Source organism: Bos taurus, chromosome 8 (genome assembly GCF_002263795.3).
Source record: "Bos taurus isolate L1 Dominette 01449 registration number 42190680 breed Hereford chromosome 8, ARS-UCD2.0, whole genome shotgun sequence".
In the NCBI taxonomy this organism is placed as follows: Eukaryota; Metazoa; Chordata; class Mammalia; order Artiodactyla; family Bovidae; genus Bos; species Bos taurus.
In genome coordinates, this window is record NC_037335.1 from 37,697,871 (window position 1) to 37,724,558 (window position 26,688).

The 26,688-nt window shown below is 43.6% G+C and overlaps 1 long non-coding RNA gene and 1 other non-coding gene across 2 annotated transcripts; both read right to left on the reverse strand.

Moving 5' to 3' along the window:
- Positions 1-11,358: 11,358 nt before the first annotated feature.
- LOC132345945 (uncharacterized) lies at positions 11,359-26,360 on the reverse strand. Its single transcript, XR_009495545.1, has 3 exons — positions 18,766-26,360; positions 16,785-16,914; positions 11,359-14,813 (listed from the first exon to the last, which is right to left on the reverse strand). It is a non-coding gene; the product is annotated as an uncharacterized lncRNA (long non-coding RNA).
- On the reverse strand, positions 25,832-25,903 carry TRNAC-GCA (transfer RNA cysteine (anticodon GCA)). The gene has a single exon. It is a non-coding gene; the product is annotated as a tRNA-Cys (tRNA).
- Positions 26,361-26,688: the final 328 nt, after the last annotated feature.

The window sequence follows — 26,688 nt, forward strand, 5'->3', positions numbered from 1 at the left end:
TCTCACCAGTCTCCATGTTTCTCAGATTTTAAAAAACATATTCTCTGTCTTTGATATTAGTCAACCCCATAGCTATCCTTGGGCACCTCTCTGATCAAGCCCCTCGTCCAGGCTACTTAACCCCTGCAGAGCTCTCTGCCTCAGGCTTTAGTCAAAGGAAGCCCCAGGCAACTCTTCCCTATACTTCCTAGGGTCTTGTCTGTAACCTACATCACTGAGTGTCTCTTCTAAAAGCCCCACATTAGATATTTCTTTGAGATTTTACTGCTAAGAAAAGCTCTTCCACCTCCCCTGAGGAACTTTCCATAATTCTCTCTGATCATAAGGACTATGTAACAGTTCTTGTCCCAGTTTGGGTTTTTAGTTGCCAAGAACTTGGCAGCAGGATTGAGGCGGAACTAAAGGAACCTGACTCTCTGTACAATCCAGGGCTCCTTCCTATGGGGTTACCTCTTGATGTCTAGAACAGTTCAGCCTGTTTTGTTTGGGTCTTTGATTATTTCTACTTTGAGCTTCCTGGGGTGCAGATTCTATCTGCACACCTACTGTCACTGGAGGGTCTTTGGCCACCCCAAAACAAAGTCTTCCTGTCCTCTACCTCCTGCCTCCTAGATTTTTTTGTCTTGAGTTCTGTTCTTCTGAAAGGCAGCATGAAAATTTAGGGAGTTTTATTATAGTATTTGAGATGGGAATACAAGGAGCGAATTAGAAATTTAGTTACTTTCCCCCCTTTTTAAAGAAAAATGAGTTTTTTATCACAAGTCCACATGATCATAATTGAGACAATAGTTCTCTATGTCTTGCTAAAAAGCTAAATACAGGGGCTTCCCTGGTGGCTCAGTGGTAAAGAATCTGCCTGCCAATGTAGGACACACGGGTTGGATCCCTGGTCTGGGAAGATCCTACATGTGATGGAGCAACTAAACCTGTGTGCCACAACAGAGCCTGTGCTCTGGAGCCTGGGAATTGGAATTACAAAGCTCAAGCACCCTAGAGCCCACGCTCCACAAGAGAAGCCACAGCAATGACAAGCCCAAGCACAGCAACAAAGACCAAGCACAGCCAAAACTAAATAATTAAAAAAAAAAAAGCAAAACACAGTGAATAATTCTCCACTTCACTATTCCCTTCTCCCAGAGATAACACTTTTTACCTCTTTCAGTTGATTCTTTTGGTATAACTTTAAATAATCTGCTTATAGATTATTTCTGCTATTTATATTATTCTGTGGTTTCTTTGGTTTTTAAGTTTTGTGTATTGTTTACTGACTTCCCATTGAGGAAGAGGAGGATGTAAATCTCATTTGCTACCACCACTATCACCAGCTCTCACCAACCTCCACACACCATTTCTTATCTACCTCTATTCCCAGTAAGTCATATGGCAATTTTGATTAGACTGATTTTAGTTAAATTATTATGATTATATGAGTACTACAGCTGAACTGGAGAAGGCAATGGCAACTCACTCCAGTACTCTTGCCTGGAAAATCCCATGGACGGAGAGGCCTGGTAGGCTGCAGTCCATGGGGTCGCTAGGAGTCGGACACGACTGAGCGACTTCACTTTCACTTTTCACTTGCATGCATTGGAGAAGGAAATGGCAACCCACTCCAGTGTTCTTGCCTGGAGAATCCCAGGGACAGAGAGCCTGGTGGGCTGCCATCTATGGGGTCGCACAGAGTCGGATACGACCGAAGCAACTTAGCAGCAGTAGCAGCAACAGCTGAACTATGTAGCATATTACAATTACTTTTCCTCCTCGGCACAACTTTTTGTTTTTTTCTTGGATTTAATATTTGTATTGTTTGTTTTTCCATCTTCTTGCTTTTTATGGTCTTGACACTAATTCAGATCTGCTCCCAAGCTGTGTATCTCTTTCCTAAATACCTTGTTCAGTCACTCAGTGGTGTTCAACTCTTTGCGACCCCAAGGGCTACAGCATGCCAGGCTTCTCTGTCCATCACCAACTCCCTGAGCTTGCTCAAACTCATGTCCATTGAGTCAGTGATGTCATCCAACAACCTCATCCTCTGTCATCCCCTTCTCCTCCTGCCTTCAATCTTTCCAGCATCAGAGAATTTTCCAGTGAGTCAGTTCTTCACATCAGGTGGCCAGAGTATTGGGGCTTCAGCTTCAGCATCAGTCTTTTCAATGAATATTCAGGATTGATTTCCTTTAGGACTGACTGATTTGATCTCTTTGCAGTCCAAGGGACTCTCAAGAGTCTTCTCCAACATCACAGTGTGAAAGCACCAATTCTTTGGTGCTTAGCCATCTCTGGTCCAACTCTCAAATCCATACACGACTACTGGAAAAACCATAGCGTTGACCATACAGACTTTTGTCAACAAAGTAATGTCTCTGCTTTTTAATATGCTGTCTAGGTTGGTCATAGCTTTTCTTCCAAGGAGCAAGTGTCTTTTAATTTCATGGCTGCAGTCACCATCTGCAGTGATTTTCAGATGAGATCAGTCACTCAATTGTGTCCAACTCTTTTCAACTCCATGAATTGCAGCACGCCAGGCCTCCCTGTCCATCACCAACTCCCAGAGTTCACTCAGACTCACGTCCCTCAAGTCAGTGATGCCATCCAGCCATCTCATCCTCTGTCGTCCCCTTCTCCTCTTGCCCCCAATCCCTCCCAGCATCAGAGGCTTTTCCAATGAGTCAACTCCTCGCATGAGGTGGCCAAAGTACTGGAGTTTCAGCTTTAGCATCATTCCTTCCAAAGAAACCCCAGGGCTGATCTCCTTCAGAATGGACTGGTTGGATCTCCTTGCAGTCCAAGGGACTCTCAAGAGTCTTCTCCAACACCACAGTTCAAAAGCATCAATTCTTTGGTGCTCAGCTTTCTTCACGGTCCAACTCTCACATCCATACATGACTACTGGAAAAACCATAGCCTTGACTAGACGGACCTTTGTTGGCAAAGTAATGTCTCTGCTTTTGAATATGCTATCTAGGTTGGTCATAACTTTCCTTCCAAGGAGGAAGCGTCTTTTAATTTCATGGCTGCAGTCACCATCTGCAGTGATTTTGGAGCCCAGAAAAATAAAGTCTGACACTGTTTCCACTGTTTCCCCATCTATTTCCCAGGAAGTGATGGGACCGGATGCCATGATCTTAGTTTTCTGAATGTTGAGCTTTAAGCCAACTTTTTCACTCTCCACTTTTACTTTCATCAAGAGGCTTTTGAGTTCCTCTTCACTTTCTGCCATAAGGGTGGTGTCATCTGCATATCTGAGGTTATTGATATTTCTCCTGGCAATCTTGATTCCAGCTTGTGTTTCTTCCAGTCCAGCATTTCTCATGATGTACTCTGCATATAAGTTAAATAAACAGGGTGACAATATACAGCCTTGACGAACTCCTTTTCCTATTTGGAACCAGTCTGTTGTTCCATGTCCAGTTCTAACTGTTGCTTCCTGACCTGCATACAAATTTCTCAAGAGGCAGGTCAGGTGGTCTGGTATTCCCATCTCTTTTCCACAGTTTATTGTGATCTACACAGTCAAAGGCTTTGGCATAGTCAATAAAGCAGAAATAGATGCTTTTCTGGAACTCTCTTTTTCCACGATCCAGCGGATGTTGGCAATTTGATCTCTGCCTTTTCTAAAACCAGCTTGAACATCAGGAAGTTCATGGTTCACATATTGCTGAAGCCTGGCTTGGAGAATTTTGAGCATTACTTTATTAGCGTGTGAGATGACTGCAATTGTGTGGTAGTTTGAGCATTCTTTGGCATTGCCTTTCTTTGGGATTGGGATGAAAACTGACCTTTTCCAGTCCTGTGGCCACTGCTGAGTTTTCCAAATTTGCTGGCATATTGAGTGCAGCACTTTCACAGCATCATCTTTCAGGATTTGGAATAGCTCAACTGGAATTCCATCACCTCCACTAGCTTTGTTCATAGTGATGCTTTCTAAGGCCCACTTGACTTCACATTCCAGGATGTCTGGCTCTAGGTCAGTGATCACAAGTCTGTCACTTTTTCCATTGGTTCCCCATCTATTTGCCATGAAGTGATGGGACTGGATGCCATGATCTTAGTTTTTTGAATATTGAGTTTTAAACCAGCTTTTTAACTTTCCTCTTTCACTTTCATCAAGAGCCTCTTTATTTCCTCTTTACTTTCTGCCATACGGATGGTGTCATCTGCATATCTGAGGTTATTGATATTTCTCCTGGCAGTCTTGATTCCAGCTTGTGCTTCATCCAGTCTGGCATTTTGCATGATGTACTCTGCTGCTGCTGCTGCTGCTAAGTCGCTTCAGTCGTGTCCAACTCTGTGTGACTCCATGGACTGCAGCCTCCCAGGCTCCTCCATCCTGCATATAAGTTAAATTTGGAGGGTGACAATATATGTCTTCTTCAACACTTACAAGTACATTAAGAATTCAGTTGTTTTCCTCCAGAGCCTTTGACCTATTCAAGTCTGGATTGGTTGATATCTAGATCTGCTACACAGTGGGAGAAGAACTCCATAGTAGCAAAGGGAGGAATCTTTGGACTCCTTTATTTGGACCTGTAAGAGCTAGAGCCATGGGAGAAGGTCACCCACAGAAAGTCAAAGTCTTAGGTAGAATACAGCCTCTGTCCAACTGAAGCCCAGCGGGGAAAAAACATGGGAAATAAATATTACCATCTCTTTCTTCATCCTGATCTTCTGCCAGCATTTGTATTGGTCAATGTAATTTAGTCACTAAGTTGTGTCCGACTCTTCTGAGCCCATGGACTGGGGCCCACCAGGCTTCTCTGTCCACGAGACTTCCCAGTCAAGAATATGAGATGAGTTGCCGTCCGTTCTCCAGGAGATCTTCCCAATCCAGGAATTGAACCTGGCCTCCTGCATTGCAGGTGAATTCTTTATCAACTGAGCCACCAGGGAAGCCCTCTATTGGTCAAGTACATGTGTGCGTGCTCAGTCACTTCAGTCATATCCGACTCTGCGATCCTATGGACTAAGCCTGTCCATGCTACTCTGTCCACGGGGATTCTCTAGGCAAGAATACTGCGATGGGTTGCCATATCCTCCTCCAGGGGATCTTCCCGACCCAGGGGTCAAATCCACGTCTCTTATGTCTCCTGCATTGGCAGACAGGTTCTTTACTACTAGCGTCACCTAGGAAGCCCCTATTGCTCAAGTCCAGTTGCAAATCAGTGGCAAGAGAGCTCAGGTCATGTAGTCCACAGTGGTCAGTCTCTTGTGGATAGATAGAGAATAAACTGAAGAAGCAAACAAAGAATACTAGCAAACCTTGTCTTTCTCTTTTTGGCTAACTCTGCTATTTCTATAGAACCCATTCTCCAGTAACTTTATTAGAAAGGGGAACAATAGATGTAAATTAATTGTGTTTGTAAGTCTGAAAAATATCTTTCTATATCAAACTAAATTGGTAGTTTGATATTTATTCAAAATTGGAAATAATTTTTCTTTTTACTCTCTTGTACTTTAGATCCTGTTATTGCTATTGAGAAATTTCCTGTCATTCTAATAGTTGACTCTCTATAGAATATTGAAGCTTCAAGTCAGTTTTTGTACCCACAATTCTGAAATTCTAAAATAACTTTCATGTGTCTTTTTTTCCTCAACACTGAGTGTTGGGTACTCAGTCTGCCCATACAATGTAAAATTCCTGTTTATAAGTTATAGACAATTTTCTAGAATTATTTTCCTATTGATTTCTTCACCTCTGTTTTCTCTTTCTGGAACTCCAATTGTGTGAGTGCTTAAACTGCAGGACTGGTTCTTTCTTTTCTTGTTTTTTTCCTTACCTTTATATTGTTCTTTTTTTTTTTTTTTTTTTTAGAGATTTACTTAAATTTATACCAATTTTCAAGAACTTTTTTAGGTTCTTTGAATGTTCCTTTTCGTAGCATCTTGTTCTTATTTTCCTGAGGCTATTAGTGGTAGTTTTTATTGGGAAGTGAGAGGTTTCTTTTTAAATTTCTCTTGTCGCTCAGTTGCCAAGTCATGTCTGACTCTTTGCGACCCTGTGGACTGCAGCACGCCAGGCTTCCCTGTCCCTCACCATCTCCTGGAGTTTGCCCAAGTTCATGTCCATTGAATCAGTGATGCCATCCAACCATCTTATCCTCTGTTGCCCTCTTTACTTCTGCCATCAGTCTTTCCCAGCATCAGGGTCTTCCAATGAGTTGGCTCTTCACATTAGGTGGCAAAAGTATTGGAGTTTCAGCATCAGTCCTTCCAGTGAGGATTCAGGGCTGATTTCCTTTGAGACTAGTTCGATATCTCTGCTGACTAAGGGACTCTCAAGAGTCTTCTCCAGCACCACAGTTTGAAAGCATCAGTTCTTCGATGCTCTGACCTCTTAATGGTCCAGCTCTCACATCCATACATGACTCCTGGAAAGATTATAACCTTGGCTATATGGACCTTTGTCGGTAAAGTGATGCATTTGCTTTTTAACACACTGTTTAGGTTTCTCATAACTTTCCTGCCAAGAAGCAATCGTCTTCTAATTTCATGGCTGCAGTCACTATTCGAAGTGATTTTAGAGCCCAAGAAGAGGAAATGTGTCACTGCTCCCCCGTTTTCCCTTGTCATGAAGTGATGGGACTGGATGCCATGATCTCAGTTTTTTTAATATTGAGTTTTAAGCCGGCTTTTTCACTCTCCTGCTTCACCCTCATCAAGAGGCTCTTAAGTTCCTCTTTGCTTTCTGCCATTAGAGTGGTATCATCCACATACCTGAGGTTGTTGATATTTCTCTTTGCAATCTTGATTTCAGCTTGCAACTCAATCAGCCCGGCATCTTGCATGATGTACACTGCATAGAAGTTAAAATAAACAGGGTGATAATAAACAGCCTTGTTGTGCTCCTTTCTCAATCCTGAACCTGTCAGTTGTTCCATGTCCAGCTCTAACTGTTGCTTCTTGACCTGCATACAGGTTTCTCAGGAGACAGATAAGATCGTCTGGTATTCCTATCTCTTTAAGAGTTTTCCAGTTTGTTATGATCCACACAGTAAAAGGCTTTAGTGTAGTCAGTAAAACAGAGGTAGATGTTTTTCTGGAATAGCCCTGCTTTCTCTATGATCCAGCAAATGTTGACAATTTGATCTCTGGTTCCTCTGCCTTTCTAAACCCAGCTTGAACACCTGAAAGTTCTCAATTCACGTAATGCTGAAGATTAGCATGCAGGATTTTGAGCATAACCTTACTAGCATGGGAGATGGGTGCAATTGTCTGGTGGTTTGGACATTCTTTAGTACTGCCCTTCTTAGGAATTGGGATGAGGATTGATCTTTTCCAGTCCTGTGGCCACTGCTGGGTTTTCCAAATTTGCTGACATATTGAGTGCAGCACTTTGATAGCATCATCTTTTAGAATTTTAAATAGCTCTGCTGGAATTCCATCACTTCAACTAGCTTTATTGACATCAGTGCTGCCTATGGCCCACTTGACTTCACACTCCAGAATGTCTGGCTCTGGGTGACTGACCACAGCATCGTGGTCATCAAGACATTTTTTGTACATTTCTTCTGTGTAGTCTTTACATCTCTTCCTGATCTATTCTGCTTCTATTAGACCTTTACCATTTCTGTCCATTATTGTGCCCATCTTTGGATGAAATATTCCTTTGATATATCCAATTTTCTTGAAGAGATCTCTAGTCTTTCTCCTGTTGTTTTCCTCTATTCCTTTGCACTCTTCACTGAAGAGGGCCTTTTTGTCTCTCCTCACTATTCTCTGGAACTCTGCATTTAGTTAGGTGTACCTTTCCTTTTCTCCCTTGCTTGTTGCTTCTTTTCTTTCTTCAGCTATTTGCAAAGCATCCTCAAACCACTTTGCCTTCTTTTCTTTTTCTTTTGGATGGTTTTGTTTGTGACTTCCTGTTTGCTGCTTCCTATCTGTTCATAGTTCTTCAGGCAGTCTGTTTATTGATCTAATCCCTTGAATCTATTTATCACTGCCACTGTATATTCACAGGGGATTTAAGTCATACCTGACTGGCCTAGTGGTTTTATTCACTTTCTTTAGTTTAAGCCTGAATTTTGCTATGAGAAGCTGATGATCTGAGCCACAGTTAGCTCCAGGTCTTGTTTTTGCTCATTGAATACAGCTTCTCCTTCTTCGGCTACAAAGAATGTAATCAATCTGATGTCAGAATTGGCCATTTGGTGATGTCCATGTGTGAAATCGTCTTTTGTGTTGTTGATAAACAGTGTTTGCTACAACTAGTGCGTTCTCTCAAAGAAAGCAATGGCACCCCACTCCAGTACTCTTGCCTGGAAAATCCCATGGATGGAGGAGCCTGGTAGGCTGCAGTCCATGGGGTTGAGAAGAGTCAGACACGACTGAGTGACTTCACTTTCACTTTCATGCATTGGAGGAGGAAATGGCAACCCACTCTGGTGTTCTTGCCTGGAGAATCCCAGGGACGGGGGAGCCTGGTGGGCTGCTGTCTATGGGGTCACACAGAGTTAGACATAACTGAAGTGACTTAGCAGCAGCAGCAGCAGCAGTGCATTCTCTTGGCAGAATTCTGTTAGCCTTTACCCTGCTTCATTTTAAATTCCAAGGCCAAACTTGTTACTCCAGGTATCTCTTGACTTCCTACTTTTGCATTCCAATCCCCTATGATGAAAAGGACATCTTTTTTTTGGTGTTAATTTTAGAAGGTCTTGTAGGTCTTCATAGAACCATTCAACTTCAGCTTTGTTGGCATCAGTGGTTGGAGCACAGACTTGAATTCCATGATGCTGAATGGTTTGCTTTGGAAATGAACCAAGATCATTCTGTCATTTTTGAGGTTGCACCCAAGTACTGCATTTTGGACTCTTGTTGATTATGAGGGCTATTTCATTTCTTCTATGAGCTTTTTGCCCTCAGTAGTAGATATAATGGTCATTTAAATTATATAACGGTTGTCTGAATTCACCCATTTTAGTTCACTAATTCTAAGATATTGATGTTTGCTCTTGCTACTTCTTGCTTGATCATGTCCAATTTATTTTGATTCATCAACCTAACATTCCAGGTTCCTATGCAATACTATTCTTTACAACATCGAATTTTACTTTCATCACCAGGCACATCCACAACTGAGTGTCATTTCTGCTTTGGCCCAGCCACTTCCTTATTTCTGGAGTTATTAGTAGTTGCCCTCCACTCTTCCCCAGTAGCATATTAGATACCCTCCAACCTGGGGGACTCATCTTTCAGTGTAATATCTTTTGACCTATTTATACAGTGCATGTGGTTCTAGCAGCAAGTATCCTGGGGTCATTTGCCATTCCCTCCTCCAGTGGACCACATTTTGTCCTTACAGTGAACCAGATAGGCATGCTCTGGTGTTCCCTCACACATGCATGCATGCATGCACACACACACACACACACACACACACACACACACACACACAGCAAAAAACAATTTGAAAGCTGAGTGTACAAGGGAAGGGATTGGCAACTCTGGGCTTTCCTGTTGGGTTAAATGTCTTGGCCATTTGGGGAGAAATCTCCAGTGTCATAATCTTGAGCTCTCTTCTGTTGGGTTACAGTTTACTCTCCTGTCTGTAGAACTTAAGTTGAATTTCCAGCATGTTGAGAACTAACCAAGTGGAGGAATAAGGCAGAGTCTTAGTCAGTTTGTCACTTCTACTTAATCCCCTTGTTTCCAACATGTTTCTGTTCTCAGTGATGCTTCTTGTCCTCTAGTCCACTGTTCTGTCTTATGCTCTTCAGAAATCATACTTCCAGTCTTTCCTTGGGGCAGAAACGAGACTGTCTGTAAGAAACTGGACCAGGGTCTCCTTAATCTCTGAGCAGTTATCCTATCTTTAGTTCTGCCTTCACTTATACTTCTACACAAACATGGAATCAGCAATTTCTGAGTCTTTGAGGAGAATTCTGGAGTGTTCATTGCATTCTTAATTTTTACTTAAACAATTTTTCTACTTTTACTCCACCCACATCCCTACTTTTAGATGTACATGGAATCATTCCTTTCTGAGCCTTGTGGGAATAGAAAGATTCTATGTGTTAAGTTGCATTTCTTCTTGGCTTTCCCCTACTGCCAGCTTAGGACTCAGCTCCTTCAAATCTACCAAATATTTGGCCACCCCTTGGCTTTCTAGTGTCTACTTTTAATATTATCTTCTCTCTCAACTTGTCATTATTATTTTGTCATTAAAGAAAAACATTTTATTATAATTTTAGTAAGCTTTAGGGTTAGGATAGAGGTAAAAGTATATGTTCATTTCTTCTATCTTCATCTTAGAGGTAACTGCTTCTTAATGGTGGGATAAGAGAAGCATAGAGTTTAACTAAACCTGTCCTGCTTATGCATTTTTTTGTACATGGGGCAGGATCAGAGGAGGCATTCACACAGGATTATTTGTTTCATAGGATTCATCACAAATTTATCAAGAGCACACAAGTAACTTTATGAGCTTTATGCCATAGATTTGGATTCTGTTTTTCAGTTCTCTTCCATGTATTTATCTGCCCTCCTTGAAACAACTCTGTGAAATAGACAAGGCAAGGGTTACTATTCCCATGTGACAACAGAGGAAAGTAAAGCTCATAGGGATTGAATGACTTATCCCAAGTCTTGGACTACCATAGCTGATGCTTTTCCTTTGGTCCATGCTTTTTCCAAGTGTCAATATCCATTTTCTGCAAAGTTCCCAGATTGGCCCATGATGGTCTACACTGGGACCAGCTGTGGTGGATTAAAGAATCGTAAGATTCCTATGATTTGCATGTAAAGTTTTGAGTGTGAACCCAGTATCTATTTTAAAATAACCCCCTAAATGATACTGGCATGTAGATTGATGGGGAACCATTGCCCTAAGGGACCCGGAAGCGGTCTGGTGGGGTCCCCTAGGCTTCAAGGCATAGATAATTAAATGCCAGTTTCCAGAAAGTAACAGTTTAGCCATCTAGGTAGCAGTCATTCCAGGACGCCACAGTCAAAGCTAATAGCTTCTTCCCTTCCGCTCCTCCCCGTGGCCCTCAGTAGAGCTTACTTCTGCTCTCATTACCTGTCCTGCCCATTCACATAATGGAGACTCCCTTGCCAGCTCCCTCCACTGCTCCATTTCAGCTTGTGAGACTTCAGGGACTCAACTCCCTGAAAAAATTAAATTGAAAAACTTCCTCCCTGATAACTTAGGACCTCTTGTGGAACTCAGCTCTCTTCGGATCCAGAGGGCAAGAATAATAAAGCGCTCTGCTCATTATCTGATTGGCAGCCCCACAAATGTTATCTCCAGCTCTCAGGTGGCCTCCAAGCTGGAAGATATAAAATCCAAGTTCCTTTGGGTCAGAGAGGGAGCATCTTGGCATCAAAATGCACGTATATGCATATGAATACACAGTAGTGCACAGTAGAAGAGGTCTCTCTTCTAGACCCTGAAGGTCCCTGAGCTGAAGAAGTTTAAAGAATGACAGACAAAAGGAAGGAGCTATATCACAAGAGGCTCAGTGGTCGATTTAGCACTGAGTGAAGGAGAAGACAGAGCCCATTGGCAGGCCAAGGAGAGCACCATGGGCATCTCAGCCAGGGAGACAGAGTACCCTTCTGGGAAAGAGTTGCCCAAAGGAAGGAACTGGGTGCATGTGTATTGTGTGTGCATTTAGTCACTCAGTCCTGTCCAACTGTTTGCAACCCCATAGGCTATAGCCTGCCAGGGACTCTCCAGGCAAGAACACTGGAGTGGTTAGCTGTTCCCTTCTCCAGGGGATCTTCCTGACCCAGGTATTAAACCCTGGTCTCCTGTATCACAGGTGGATTCTATACCATCTGAGCCACCAGAGCATGAATATGTAAGTAACTTATCCATTCGAGCAGAGGAACAGTTTTGACTATACGGTAAAGTCCTTACAGTGAACCAGATAGGCATGCCCAGAGTATCTACCACTTCCAAAACCCTTTTTAAGGGGTTCCTTCTATATATGTCATTTTGTGGTAGCACGAACCCAAACTCCTGGCCCAGCAAATGGCTTGGAAGGCAAAGCTGACCCAGAGGTGGTCAATAGAGGCTAAGGGACTATATAAGCCAGCCTGGAACAAGAGCACTTGAACAAGGGCAATTAAGTCAATCTGATTCTTCAAGGAATATGCTTAATATATTCATCAAATACTCATTGAGTGCCAGCTGTGTGTAGATGCCTTACTTTTAAATTTATTTAACAAATGCTTCTACTGAACATAGTCTGTGCCCGACACTAATACAAGTACTTTACAAGTATTAATCTATTTAATTCTTAAAACAACCCAATAAATGCATTGCTATTTTTTGTCCACATTTTGAAGGTCAGAAAAGAGCAAGGCACAGAACGCCTAAGTAACTTGCCCCAAGACTACACATTTATGAAGTGGTAGAGCCGCTTTTTTAAGTACTAGAGATAAACAAGAAAAACCAAAATCCATGTCCTCGTAAAACTTATTTTCTAGTAATGATTTTGGTCTGGACCTTTGCAAGAATCAGTAGTATTGGGAGCAGAAGCTAATAAAAATCACAAGCTAACAGCAAAGACCAAATGGCAGCAGAGGCCTTGGAAGGAAGGGTCAGGGAGCTGCTTGCTGATGAGAGAAAAAGTTAAAGGCCAGCGAACTGAGGGTGGGGGCACAATACGATAAGCAGGTCCCAAGAAAAACATTTCTTTTGCCAGTCATGTTCATTTCCATGAGGCCAGATTCTTCCTGGAGCCCCGTGAGGCCCAGCCACATGACTGAGTTTTGCATCTTCTTATCCCTGCAATAAGACCACCAGTGCTGAAGTCATATGAGTGAATTTTTGTTCTTCACATCCTTCAGAGTCTCCAACAGCCAGCCCTGTGGCACCCTAAACCCCTCATGAGAGCAAGAACTGCTATAAACAAAACCCAAAAAGGCAGTGTATACAACAACAGTCTCCTTGGGAGGTTAAGAGCATGAAGTTGCACTACTCTGGGGACCAGAGAGCCACAAAAGGAGGGGTGCAGGGCAGGATGCCAATTCCTCCTGCTTTGGAGAAGTGCAGGGCTGAGCAGGGTGTCAGTGGGAGCCACCCTCAGCTAAGAATGGTGGTGGCTGTCCTGGCCCTGAGATCCCCAACTTCGGCCAGTGCTGGGGCCAGCAGCACCTTACTCCATCTTTAGCATTACAGCAGTGGCAGTGTCCACACTGCTTTCTGGGTGTGAGGTGGGACAGCTCCGGCATCATCAGTAGCTACAGAAACCTGCAGGCAGTGACACCTGAGGAACTGACATCCCTAAGGTTATACTGGAGAAGAAACAGAACAAAATGACAGTCACCATGGGAAGCCAAGAAGATTTACTTACGAGTGCATCTGAGATATCCCTTGGGGCTCTCAGAAATAACTGGGTAGGAGACTGGAACATTGCAATAGCATCTTGTAGTTAAAAGTAATACCAGTTTTACTTTTTTCATTGAGCATCCATTTAAACCTTCAAGCTGATGAAACCATAGCGAAATGAGTAATTTTTTTTTTTTTTTAATTTTCCTTGGTCTCCTCTCAGCCAGAGCTGTTCTATACAGGGAAGGCTCTGTTTACTAAGGCTGTGCCAAATCTCATTTGTCTTTATTCTCACCTCCACTGTTCCTCAGGAAGCCACATTCTAGCATTGAGTCAACAGTGATGCTGGAAGGGAACACTCAGTAGGAAGCTTCAGCAGCTCTGATGCAGGTTGGAAGACTTTCCTGGCAACGGCTGGCTCACTGGAATGTGCTCCATTAGGCAGAAGAGCCGGCAGTAGTTGTAGAATCATAAGCACTTCAGAGCTGGAAAGGTCCATGGGGATGGCCTCATTCCCTCACATCACAGATGGGGGAACTGATGAGAATTTTATGTGACCCTCTGCAGGGGTTTCACATTGTGCTGCTCTTCCCCCATATCAAGACTTACCAGCTTCTGTCACTCTCCCCAAGAAGAGTGCAAACCCTCCCAGCCCCCTGAGCGAATTAGCCTTCTGATTTCATCTCTTTCCTCCAGTTAAGTAGGGTAATACCTGGAAAGCCTATGTATACCAATGTGAATTAGAGGTGTTGATGGTCTTCAACACATCAAGGTCCCAGAAGTTGGAAGATGGATGATCAAAATGAAGATGAAGATGCTGATGATGGTAAAGAAGATCAGTAGCAGCAGCAGCAGTTCCCACTTTTTGAGCAGGGCAATACGCCAAATACCTTATGTACATTCACACCACACTTACAGCACTCTTTTTATTATTATTATTTTTTAAAAGTTTGGCTGTGTTGGGTCTTCACTGTGGCAGGCAGGCCCTTTGTAGTGGTGCAAGGGCTTCTCATTGTGGTGCGTGGACTGTCTTGTTGCAACCCAAGGGCATCTCTGGTTGTGGACATGGGCTCTAGAGTGCATGGGCTCACTAGTTGTGGCATGCAGGCTCTAGAGTGCACAGCTCTCTAGTTGCAGCTCAGGTTTAGTTGCCCCACGGCATGTGGGATCTTAGTTCCCCGAACAGGAATCACACCTGCATCCCTCGAATTGGAAGATGGATTCTTCACCGCTACACTACCAGGGAAGTCCCACCATCAGTCTCAAGAAATGGATTTTATTATTCTCATTGTACTGAAGGAGAAACTGAGGTCCAAATGTCAAGAGATACATACCAAGTCACAAAGTTATTAAGGGGCAGAGGGAAGATCTGTACTCATATCATCACTCCTTACCTTTGGTTAGACACTGCTCAATAATAACCTTTCTTACCTCAGAAGGGAAGGGAGTTCAGATGTGTAAGGAACTGTTCCTCATTGAGCTAGAAGAGTGTTTGCTCCCTTAGTTCTCTGTGACTGGTTCCCACTGCCCATTCTATTGCCTGGGGGGAAAACTTGGCAAGTCAAAATTATACTTAAATTCCAAAAATATTAGTGTCTTACTCAGTGAGGAGAGAAAACCAGGAGGCAGAGGAGGCCTAGAGAGTCCATCTTGAGGAAAATCAAGTCAAACACATTTCTCATCCTATTCATTTTCTAACCTATTTAAATAGGATTCTAATTGCATAAAACAACTAATTTTGTTCATTATGTTTCAATTAAATTCATCTGAAACTCAGGATAGTGGCTCTGTTGTTGAATGGCCATATTAAAGATGAAACATAATCTCTTTTGACTCCATTTCCTTTGACAAAATAAAGTTCAGCTACTAATGAGCTTGCAATAAAAGGTCTCTTTTATAAATGGCAACAAAGGGTGTGAATTTATGAAGAGCAGTTTTTATTATCATCAACAGCCATTTCCTTTGTTACCAAAATATGCAGAAATTATTATGGGGTCGTTTTATTCATTGTGGCTTTGATTTGGGGAGCGGGGGAAGTTAGAGATAGTTTCATAATCATATCCCATTAAAGTCACACATGGAGAGTCCACAGAGGGTGGCCCCAAAGCCTTGATGCAGGGCATTCTATGGACTAAGCAGACATTTCAATTTCCAGCTTTGTAGGCTTCAATCTCTACCCTAGAGCCCAAATCTCTTTCAGGGTAAACAAGAAATGCTTCAACCTACACGGCCTGTTCATGCCATTTTGTGGCCTCAAGGAAGAATCGGTTTATTCTCTTTTGAATCATGGAGGCAAGGAACAGTCCGTCTAGGTAGCATGAGCTGGCCTTGGCGAACGAGCTTTCCCACCTTCTGGTGACACCTGGCCCTTTCCATGAATAGCCAGAATGGCATGATGCCACCGTTTCCTTCCTCAGGACCCTGCTGTGCTCACAGTTAGCCACAGTTGGCAGAATGTCTTTCCCTGGTAAGCAGTACTGTGACTTTCAAGCCTGGTGGTGTTAATTCAGTGCCCAAGCTAAGACAAATGTCATCAATCCCTAGCCCAGTGAGAGCACATGTCAGAGTGGCATTCAGTCAGGCTCAGCGAGGGCCTGTGACATGCAGAGCATCATAGGGAATATGGAAATGAGTAAGGCCCTGTACGTAGTGAGTACTACCCAGTGAGCAGTGCCTATAAAATAAGTGGGCCACTCAGATGGTATAGAATCTGCCTGCAATGCAGGAGACATGGGTTCAATCCCTGGGTCAGGAGGATCCCCTGGAGAAGGGAATGGCAACCCACTCCAGTATTCTTGCCTGGAGAATCCCATGGACAGAGAAGCCTGGCGGGCTACAGTCCATGGGGTCACAAAGAGTTGAACACGAATGAGCAACTTAACACACTCCCTTATCCAAAATTCTTGGGGCTAGATTTACTGTGCATAAGGGCAGAATTTTCAGGATTTTTAGAAAGGCAATTTCATGCCAATTATCATATACTGCCTAACACCCAACACAAATTTTCTACTGTGATATGTTTGAATATTCACACCGAATGAATTAAAGAATGTAAACAGCCTCAAATCAGTTCAGGTTAGGTCACATTTGCTTCTAAATAATTTATGAGTTATAGGAAATCTTCTGGGAGCAAAAGAACACTTGCCCAGGGGAGGAGAGCCCCCCGCCCCCAGGAGGGAAGGGAGAGAATACCAGTTCATCCATGGTACTCCTGGAAGGGAACAGGTGCAGTGAATGAGAGGGGTGACCTCCACTGGGACTCCTACCAGGAGGGTGAGAGAGGCCCATGGCTGAGTGTGGCGTCAGGGGTTTATCTGTGCCCAAAGACCTGCTGCAGAAGGGCTGTGCCCTAGCATTCTTGGGGACTGCTGAAGCTGAGGGCCACACTCCCCCAATCCTCAGTCTCCTGGCCCTGATCTTCAAGGGCAGTTCTGCTAGGGAGCCAGGGTGTGCCTTTCTGCTTTGTCCTCTGCCTTCCACTGAAAGGGTTCACAGCACCACAATCACAAACCTGGTGAATCAACAGGAGGCATGTCTCCATTTGGCCAAGTGTATCAAGTGTAATAAATATATTCAGAAGAATTCTTCATACTCAATATTTTCTCATGAAAATTTCCCTTATGCTTCTCAGTCTCCAGGAGCTGCAGCAGAAACAAATGGAATATTTTTTTAAAGTGCTATAATATATGAAAGCAAAATAACACTAGTCAATCAAATCTATGTATTTAATTCTAGAATTGGATAGTAGTAATGGCTTCACTGTGTTGTGAATATATATAAACCACTGGATTGTACATTTTAAAAGGGTGAATTTTATGCCATATGGATTATCAACTAAAAAAGTATAAGTTAATTGGGTGAAATGACTTTCACCTCCATCCTTCTCTGAGGACCACACCCTAAATCTCATCAACACAATCTCAACTACAGAAATCTTACACTAATACCTCTGACCACTGAATGCCTCCTCTCACCCTCCCTCCTGCTATATCTGCTTAGTTCCTTGCTTAGTGGTTTAAACAACAAAGTTTCAGCAGGGCTGATCCCTTGAAGAGGTTTAGTTGTTCTTCAGTTGCTACTCTTTGCAACCCCATGAACTGAAGCAGGCTTCCCTGCCCTTCATTATCTTCCAGAGTTTGTTGAAAATGCCATCCATCCATCTCATCCTCTGTCACGCCCTTCTCTTGCCCTCAATCTTTCCCATCAGGTCTTTTCCAGTGAGTTGGCTCTTCCTATCAGGTGACTGAAGTATTGGAGCATCAGAATCAGTTCTTCCAATGAATATTCAGGGTTGATTTCCTTTAGGACTGACTGCTTTGATCTCCTTGCTGTCCAAGGAAGTCTCAAGAGTCTTCTCCAGCTCCATACTTGGAAAGCATCCATACTTTGGCACTTAGCCTTCTTTATGGTCCAATTCTCAAATCTGTACATGACTACTGAAAAAACTTTAGCTTTGACTATGTAGACCTTTGTCTGTCAAGTGATGTCTCTGGATTTTGATATGCTGTCTAGATTTGTAATAGCTTTTCTTCCAAGGAGAAGTGTCTTTTAATTTCATGGCTGTAGTCACCATATGCAGTGTTTTTGGAGCCCAAGAAAATACAATCTGCCATTGTTTCCATTTTTTCCCCCTTCTATTTGCTATGAAGTGATGGGAACACATGCCATGATCTTAGTTTTTTGAATGCTGAGTTTTAAGCCAGCTTTTTCACTCTCCTTTTTCACCTTCATCAAGAGGCTCTTTAGTTCCTCTTTGCTTTTTGCCATTATGGTAGTATCATCTGCATATCTGAGGTTGTTATTTCTTCCAACAATCTTGATTCCAGCTTGTGATTCATCCAGCCTGGCATTCCACATGATGTACTCTGCATAGAAGTTAAAGAAGCAGGGCTACAATATACAGCTGTGTTATAGACCTTTCCTAAGTTTGAACCAGTCCAATGTTTCATGTCCAGTTCTGTTGCTTCTTGACCTGCATACAGGTTTCTCAGGAGGCAGGTAAGGTAGTCTGGTATTCCCATTTCTTTTAGAATTTTCCTGTTTGTTGTGATCCGTAGTCTAATGCTTTAGCAAAGGTTTCAGAGGAGAATATTTCCTTGCCTTTTCTACCTTCCAAAAGCAATCTGTGATCCTTGCCTTCTGAGTCTGTGATGTTGTCTGTCACCCATTGTGTGGGCCCACAAAATACACTGTTCTTGGCACTGCCATCAGTCCTGCATCAACCATGGGAATCCAAGGAATTGGCCCATACGTCCCTCAGAAAGCCATCAGCACAGATCCATAGGCACAGATCTGCGTACCAGGGACTAATAGTCACATAGTCACTCAACTGGACACGTCATGGGAGCTAAACATTCACCAGAGGCCCCAGCCTGGCCTCCCTGGGCACATGGCCCCAGTGTCCACATCTGCTAACTCCAGACCCACCTCACCCACAGGAACACCCACAGGAACATTAATCTTCTTGGATGTTCCACAGGCACTGAACTTACAAAGGCACTAACAGCATAAATCCACCAACATCACAAAGTCACGAGACAGGGCTCAGCTTCAGCCCTGCCTCCAAGTTTGGGGCAACTGCTTGCTTGTTCCCAGTAGTTGCAGAGGTGGAGCCCTGTGAGCTTGCTGAGGAGGCAGCTGTGGTGGGGCCAGGGGCCCTCTCTTCACATGTGTGTGGTAACAATGGGGCTTCATAATGAACCTGGGCTCCATTTTGCACACTCCTCCCAGTTTTGGTCTGGGCCACACCCTAGTCCCTTCAGGCTGTATCTGTGCAGCCAACCCCAGATTTCTCCCCACATTTGACCACTGAAGCTGTTCAGCACCCAGTTCCCACAAACCCGTAGATACGCTCTTGCTGATGAATGGCTCCCATGTAGCAATACTCAGTGGTTCCTCTCTCAGGAAGTACTCCCAACCCACCTACCCCACCCTGCAGCTCAGAAACAGATCAGGGACTTCTACTCCCAACAACTGGGAACAGGCCCTGCCACAACAGGGCTATGATGCCAAAGAGGAGGCCCTACTCAACATCCAGTGTAGATGATCAGCACACTCTGAGGATAGTCGAGGCAGTGAGTGCAGGGTAAAGATTGGAGGCGGTCAGAACCAGGTATGCTGGTATCTCTCCATTCTGCTTCCTGCAAGCTACTTGCTATACTCTCCTCCGAAGATTCCTGTCTGTCCCAGCTCATCTCGCCACAGATGAAGAAGGCTCCTTCATCTGTGAAGGCAAGGGAAATGAATTAAAAGTTGCTCAGTCATGTCTGACTCTTTGCGACCCCATGGACTGCAGCATGCCAGGCTCCTCTGTCCATGGACTTCTCCAATCCAGAATACTGGAGTGGGTAGCTGTTCCCTTCTCCAGGCAATCTTCTCAACCCAGGGATTGAACCCAGGTCTCCCACATTGAAGGGGAATCTGTACTGTCTGAGCCACCAGGGAAGCCCAAGAATACTGGAGTGGGTAGACTATCCCATCTGCAGCAGATCTTTCCTACCCAGGAATCATACCAGGGTCTCCTGCATTGCAGGCGGATTCTTTACCAGCTGAGCTACCAGGGAACCTCTTCTCATTCACAGCTCCCTCCTAGGGGCACAGTCCCATCCTAGTTTTTTTTGTTGTTGTTGTTTTTACTTTTATCCTACCCAGTTACATCATGGTCTTTCTTGTGTTTTGGTTGTATGAAATCTTCTGCCAGAGTTGCGTGGTTACTCTGTGAGAATTGTTCTGTGTGTAAATGTAATTTTGATCTATTGGTTGAAAGAGATGAGCTCCACATCCATCTTTTCTGCCATCATGATCTCCTCTCACACATTTGAATATTAATAGGTTTGACATCTGAAACCATGAGAAATGCTCTCATGAACAACACCAGTGTCCTCCCAATGAACGACTATATGATCTGGTACTTAAAACATTTTCTATTGATCCCTCCGCCTTTTTGGAATACTGTCTTCTGTTGATGTCCATGACATTACAACATCCTGGTTTCCCATTTCTTGGCCCTTTTCAGTGCTCATTCACAACTCAGCTGTGTGTAGCTCTTTCCCAGGGTTTTTTATTTCTTTTCACATCTTGTTCTTCTCTCATGCAATATGTTCTCTCCCTGAGTTACCTGACCACCATTCTACTTCTTGTTGTTGTTCAGTCACTCAGTCGTGTCTGACTCTTTGCAAGCCATGGACTGCAGCATGCCAGCTTTCCCTGTCCTTCACTATCTCCTGGAGCTTGCTTAACTCATTTCCACTGAGTCAGTGATGCTATCCAATTATCTCGTCCTCTGTCATCCCCTTTTCCTCCTACCTTCAATTTTTTCCAGCATCAGGGTCTTTTCAAATCAATCAGCTCTTCACATCAGGTGGTCAAAATATTGGAGCTTCAGTTTCAGTACCAGTCCTTCCAATGAATATTCAGGATTGATTTCCTTTAGGATTGACTGTTTTGATCTCCTTGCAGTCCAAGGGACTCTAAAGAGTCTTCTCCAACACCACAGTTCAAAAGCATCAATTCTTTGGTGTTCAGCCTTCTTTATGGTCCAACTATCACAAGCATACATGACTACTGGAAAAACCATAGCTTTAACTAGACAGACCTTTGTCAGAAAAGTAAAGTCTCTGCTTTTTAATACACTATCTAGGTTTGTCATAGCTTTCTTCCAAGGAGCAAGCATCTTCTTATTTCATGGCTGCAGTACCATCCACAGTGATTTTTGGAGTCCAAGAAAATAAAGTCTCTCACTGTTCCCATTGTTTCCCCATCAATTTGCCATGAAGTGATGGGACTGGATGCCATGATCTCAGTTTTTTGAATTCTGAGATTAAGCTAGCTTCTCCACTCACCTCTTTCACCTTCATCACGGGGCTCTATGGTTCCTCTTTGCTTTCTGCCATTGGGTGGAGTCATCTGCATATCAGAGGTTATTGATATTTCTGCTGGCAGTCTTGATTCCAGCTTGTGCTTCATCCAGCCCAGCATTTCACATGATGCAGTCTACATAAAAGTTAAAAAAGCAGAGTGACAATATACAGCCTTGATGTACTCCTTTCCCAATTTTGAACCAGTCCGTTGTTCCATGTCCAGTTGTACCTGTTGCTTCTTGACCAGCATATAGGTTTCTTAGGAGGCAGGTAAGGTGGTCTGGTATTCCCATCTCTTTAAAAATTTTCCAGTTTATTGTGATCTACACAAAGGCTTTAGCATTGTCAATACAGCAGAAGTAGATGTTCTTCTAGAATTCTCTTGTTTTTTTTCTATGATCTAATGGATGTTGGCAACTTGATCTCTGGTTCCTCTACCTTTTCTAAATCCAGCTTGAAAATCTGGAAGTTCTCAGTTCATGTACTGTTGAAGTCTGCCTTGGAGAATTTTGAGCATTACTTTGCTAGCATGTGAGATGAGTGCATTTGTACAGCAGTTTGAACATTCTTTGGCATTGGCCTCCTTTGGGATTGGAATGAAAACTGAGCATTTCTGGTACTAGGGCCACTGCTGAGTTTTCCAAATTTGCTGGCATACTGAGTTGCAGCACTTTGACAGCATCATCTTTTAGGATTTGAAATAACTCAGCTGGAATTTCATCACCTCCATTAGTCTTTTGGTGTGATGCTTCATAAGGTCCACTTGACTTCACTCTCCAAGATGTGTGGTTCTAGGTGAGTGATCACAACATCATGGCTATCTGGGTCATTAATATCTTTTTTTAAAAAATAATTCTCCTGTGTATTCTTGCCAGCTGATCTTAATATCTTCTGCTTCTGTTAGGCCCATACCATTTCTGTCCTTTATTGTGCCCATCTTTGCATGAAATGTTCCCTTCAGTTCAGTTCAGTTTAGTTGCTCAGTCGTGTCCAACTCTTTGCGACCCCATGAATTGCAGCACGCCAGGCCTCCCTGTCCATCACCAACTCCCGGAGTTCACACAGACTCACGTCCATCGAGTCAGTGATGCCATCCAGCCATCTCATCCTCTGTCGTCCCCTTCTCCTCCTGCCCACAATCCCTCCCAGCAGCAGAGTCTTTTCCAATGAGTCAACTCTTCGCATGAGGTGGCCAAAGTACTGGAGTTTCAGCTTTAGCATCATTCCTTCCAAAGAAATCCCAGGGCTGATCTCCTTCAGAATGGACTGGTTGGATCTCCTTGCAGTCCAAGGGACTCTCAAGAGTCTTCTCCAACACCACAGTTCAAAAGCATCAATTCTTCGGCGCTCAGCCTTCTTCACAGTCCCCTAGGTATCTCTAATTTTCTTGAAAAGATCTCTAGTCTTTCCCATTCTATTGTTTTCCTCTATTTCTTTGCATTGTTCACTTAGGAAGGCTTTATCTCTCCTTGCTTTCTTTGGAACTCTGCATTCATATGGGTGTATCTTTCCTTTTCGCCTCTGCCTTTTCCTTCTCTTTTTCCTTAGACAACCATTTTGCCTTTCTTTTTCTTGGGGATGGTTTTGATCACTGCCTCCTGTACAATGTTACAAACCTCCAACCATAGTTTTTCAGACAGTCTGTTTATTAGATCTAATCACTTGAATCTATTTGTCACTTCCACTGTTTAATCGTAAGGGATTTGATTTAGGTCATACCTGAATGGCCTTGTGATTTTCTCTTCTTTCTTCAATTTAAGTCTGAGTTTTGCAATAAGGAGTTCATGATCTGAGCCACAGTCAGCTCCCAGTCTGGTTTTTTATGACTATATACAGCTTCTCCATCTTTGGCTGCAAAGAATATAGTCAGTATCATTTTGGTGTTGACCATCTGGTGATAGCTATGTGTAGAGTTGTCTCTTCAGTTGTGGAAGAGGGTATTTGCTATGATCAGTGAGTTCTCTTGACAAAGCTCTCTTAGCCTTTACCTTGCTTCATTTTGTACTCCAAGGCTAAACTTGCCTGTTACTTTAGGTATCTGACTTCCTTACTTTTGCATTCCAGTCCCCTATGATGAAAAGGACATCTTTTTTTAGGTCTAGGTCTTGTGGGTCTTCACAGAACCATTCAACTTCAGCTGTCTCAGCATTAGTAGTTGGGGCATAGACCTGGATTATTATGGTACTGAATGGTTTGCGTTGGAAAGGGAGAGAGATCATTCTGTCACTTTTGAGATTGTATTTTGGACTCTTTTGTTGCCTATGATGGCTACTCCATTTCTTCTAAGGGATTCTTGCCCATCAGTAGTAGATGTAATGGTCATCTGAACTAAATTTCCCATTCTGGTCCATTTTAGTTCATTGATTCCTAAAATGTCGATATTAACTCTTGCTGTCTCCTGTTTGACCACTTCCAATTTACCTTGATTCATGGACCTAACATTCCAGGTTCCCATGCAATATTGTTCTTTACTGCTTCAGACTTTACTTTCACCATCAGACACATCCACAATAGGGTGTTGTTTCTGCTTTGGCTCAGCCTCTTCATGCCTTCTGGAGCTTTCTCTCCACTCTTCTCCAGTAGCATACTGGGCAACTACTGACTTGGGGAGTTCATCTTTCAGTGTCATATCTTTTTATCTTTCATACTGTTCATGGGGTTCTCAAGGCAAGAATGCTTACGTGGTTTGCCATTCCCTTCTCCAGTGGACCACATTTTGTGAGAACTCTCCACCATGAGCTGTCCGTCACACATGGCATGACTCTTAGTTTCATTGAGTTAGACAAGGTTGCAATCCATGTGATCAGTTTGGTTAGTTTTCTGTGACTGTGGTTTTCATTCTGTCTGCCCTCTGATAGATGAAGTTAAGAGGTTTATGGAAACTTCCTAGTGGGAGGGACTGGCTGTGAGTAAAACTGGGTCTTGGTCTGGTGGGCAAGGTGATGCTTTGTAAATCTTTAATCTAATTTTATGCTGATGGGTGAGGTTGTGTTCCCTCCCTGAGGCCAAACTATTGTAGGGATAATGGCAGTAATGGTGACCTCCATCAAAAGGACTTATGCCAGCACTCTGCAGCTCCCAGGACTGTTGTAGCCAGTGCCCCTGACCCAGCAGCAGACCACTGTCAACCCACACCTCCACCAGAGACTCCTGGACATTCAAAGGCAAGTCTGGCTCATCTCTTGTGGGGTCACTGCTCCTTTCTCCTGAGTCCTGGTGCCCACAAGGTTTTGTTGTGCCCTCCAAGTCTGTTTCCCTGGAGGTTCTCAGTCCTATTGCTGGATCCCCAGGTTGGGAAATCTGTTGTGGGCCCTAGAGCTTTTGCAACACTGTGAGAACTTCTTTGGTATAATTGTTCTCTAGTTTGTAAGTCATCTACTTGGCAGTTTATAGTGGAGCTAATGGTGACCTCCTCCAAGAGGACTTAAGGCCACAAGCTGCACCTCCAGTTCTGCTGCAGCCAGAGGCCCTGTTCCCAAGGCAGGTCACTGCTGACCCATGCCTCTGCAGGAGACACTCAAAGGCAGATCTGGCTCAATCTCTTGTGGGGATCACTGCTCCTTTCCCTTGATCCTCGTGCGCCAACATTTTGTTTGTGCCCTCCGAGCATCTTTGGTGGTCTGAGATTTGATTTTAAAATGTAACTGCACCCCTCCCACTGTCTTGTTGGGGCTTCTCCTTTGCCCTTGGACATGGAGTATCTTTTTACGGTGGGATCCAACATTCTCCTGCCAATGGTTGTTTAGCAACTAGTTATAATTTTGGTGTTCTGGCAGAAGAAGATGAGTGCACATCCTTCTACTCCACCATCTTGAGAGCACTTCTTGTTGCATTCGACTAGATTTTATTTATTTGAGGCAAGTTTATCAATGTGATACTGTTGTTATTATCTACTAAAAAAGATGCACAACTTGAGAGTTGCAGGTTAAGTTTTATTTGCGGCAAAATGAGGACCTCAGCCAGGGAGACAGCAAACAGATAGCTCTGAGAGATTGCTCCCAAGAGGTAGTGGTGAAGTCGCTCAGTCATGTCTGACTCTTTGCAATCCCATGGACTGTAGTCTACCAGGCTTCTCTGTCCATGGGATTTTCCAGGCAAGAGTACTGGAGTGGGTTGCCATTTCCTTCTCCAGGGGATCTTCCTGACCCAGGGATTGAACGCAGGTCTCCTGCATTGCAGGCAGATGCTTTACCCTCTGAGCCACCAGGGAAGCCAGGGAAGAGGTAGTGGGGAGAAGGTCAATATATACGGTTCTGGTGAAGGGGGAGTTCAATGCAATCAAGCACTTACTTTATATGAGGTTTTCTCCTAGGATCTGATGTCACCATGAATGGATTTAGTGCTGTTTCAGATATGAGGAGATACAGGTATTGGGATCATAAAATGTGTTCCTAAAAATATCCAACTATCTAAAGACCTGTCTCACCAGATTCCCCAGAGCACAGAGCGCCTCACTCCACTGTGAACTCCCTTGGAGGGTGTTGAAGGTCAACAGCTACAGCAGTACAGGGTTCAGTCTCCACAGAGGCAGATGGTAAATACCCTTGTTCTTATTGTTGTTTGAAAGTCAAAGTGAAGTCGCTCAGTCGTGTCTGGCTCTTTGCGACCCCACGGACTGTAGCCTATCAGGCTTCTCCATCCATGCGATTTTCCAGGCAAGAGTGCTGGAGTGGATTGCCATTTCCTTCTCCAGGGGATCTTCCCGACCCAGGAATTGAACCTGGGTCTCCTGCATTGCAGGCAGACGCTTTACCATCTGAGCCACCAGGGAAGCTATAGTTGTTTAGCTGTTTGCAAATGCTCTTGGCAAGTGCCAACTTGAGGTTGATATTATTCAGTCCCTCAGTCAAGTCCAAATCTTTGCCACCCCTTGCATTACAGCACACTAGGCTTCCCTCTCCTTTACAATCTCCCAGAGTTTGCTCAAACTCTTGTGCATTGAGTTGATGATGCCATCCAACCGTCTCATCCTATGTCACCCACCCCCTCCCTTTTCCTTCTGCCCTCAATCTTTACCAGCATCAGGGTCTTTTCCAGTGAGTTAGTTCTTCTCATTAGGTGGCCAAAGCATTGGGAGTTTCAGCTTCAGCCATCAGCATCAGTCCTTCCAACGAATATTCAGGATTGATTTCCTTTAGGATTGACTGGTTTGATCTCCTTGCTGTCCAAGAGTCTTCTCCAGCATCACAATTCGAAAACATCAGTTCTTTTGTCCTCAGCCTTTTTTTTTTTTTGATCCAACTCTCAAATCTTTAAATGACTACTGGAAAAACCATAGCTTTGACTAGATGGACCTTCGTCAGCAAAGGGATGTCTCTGCTTTTTAATACACTGTCTAGGATTGTCACAGCTTTTCTTCCAAGGAGCAAGCATCTTTTGATTTCATGGCTGCAGTCACCATCAGCAATGATTTTGGAGCCTAAAGAATAAAGTCTGTCATTGTTTCCATTCTGTCCCCATCAATTTGCCATGAAGTGATGGGACCACGTGCCATGATCTTAGTCATTTGACTATTGAGTTTTAAGCCTGCTTTTTTTACTCTCCTCTTTCACCTTC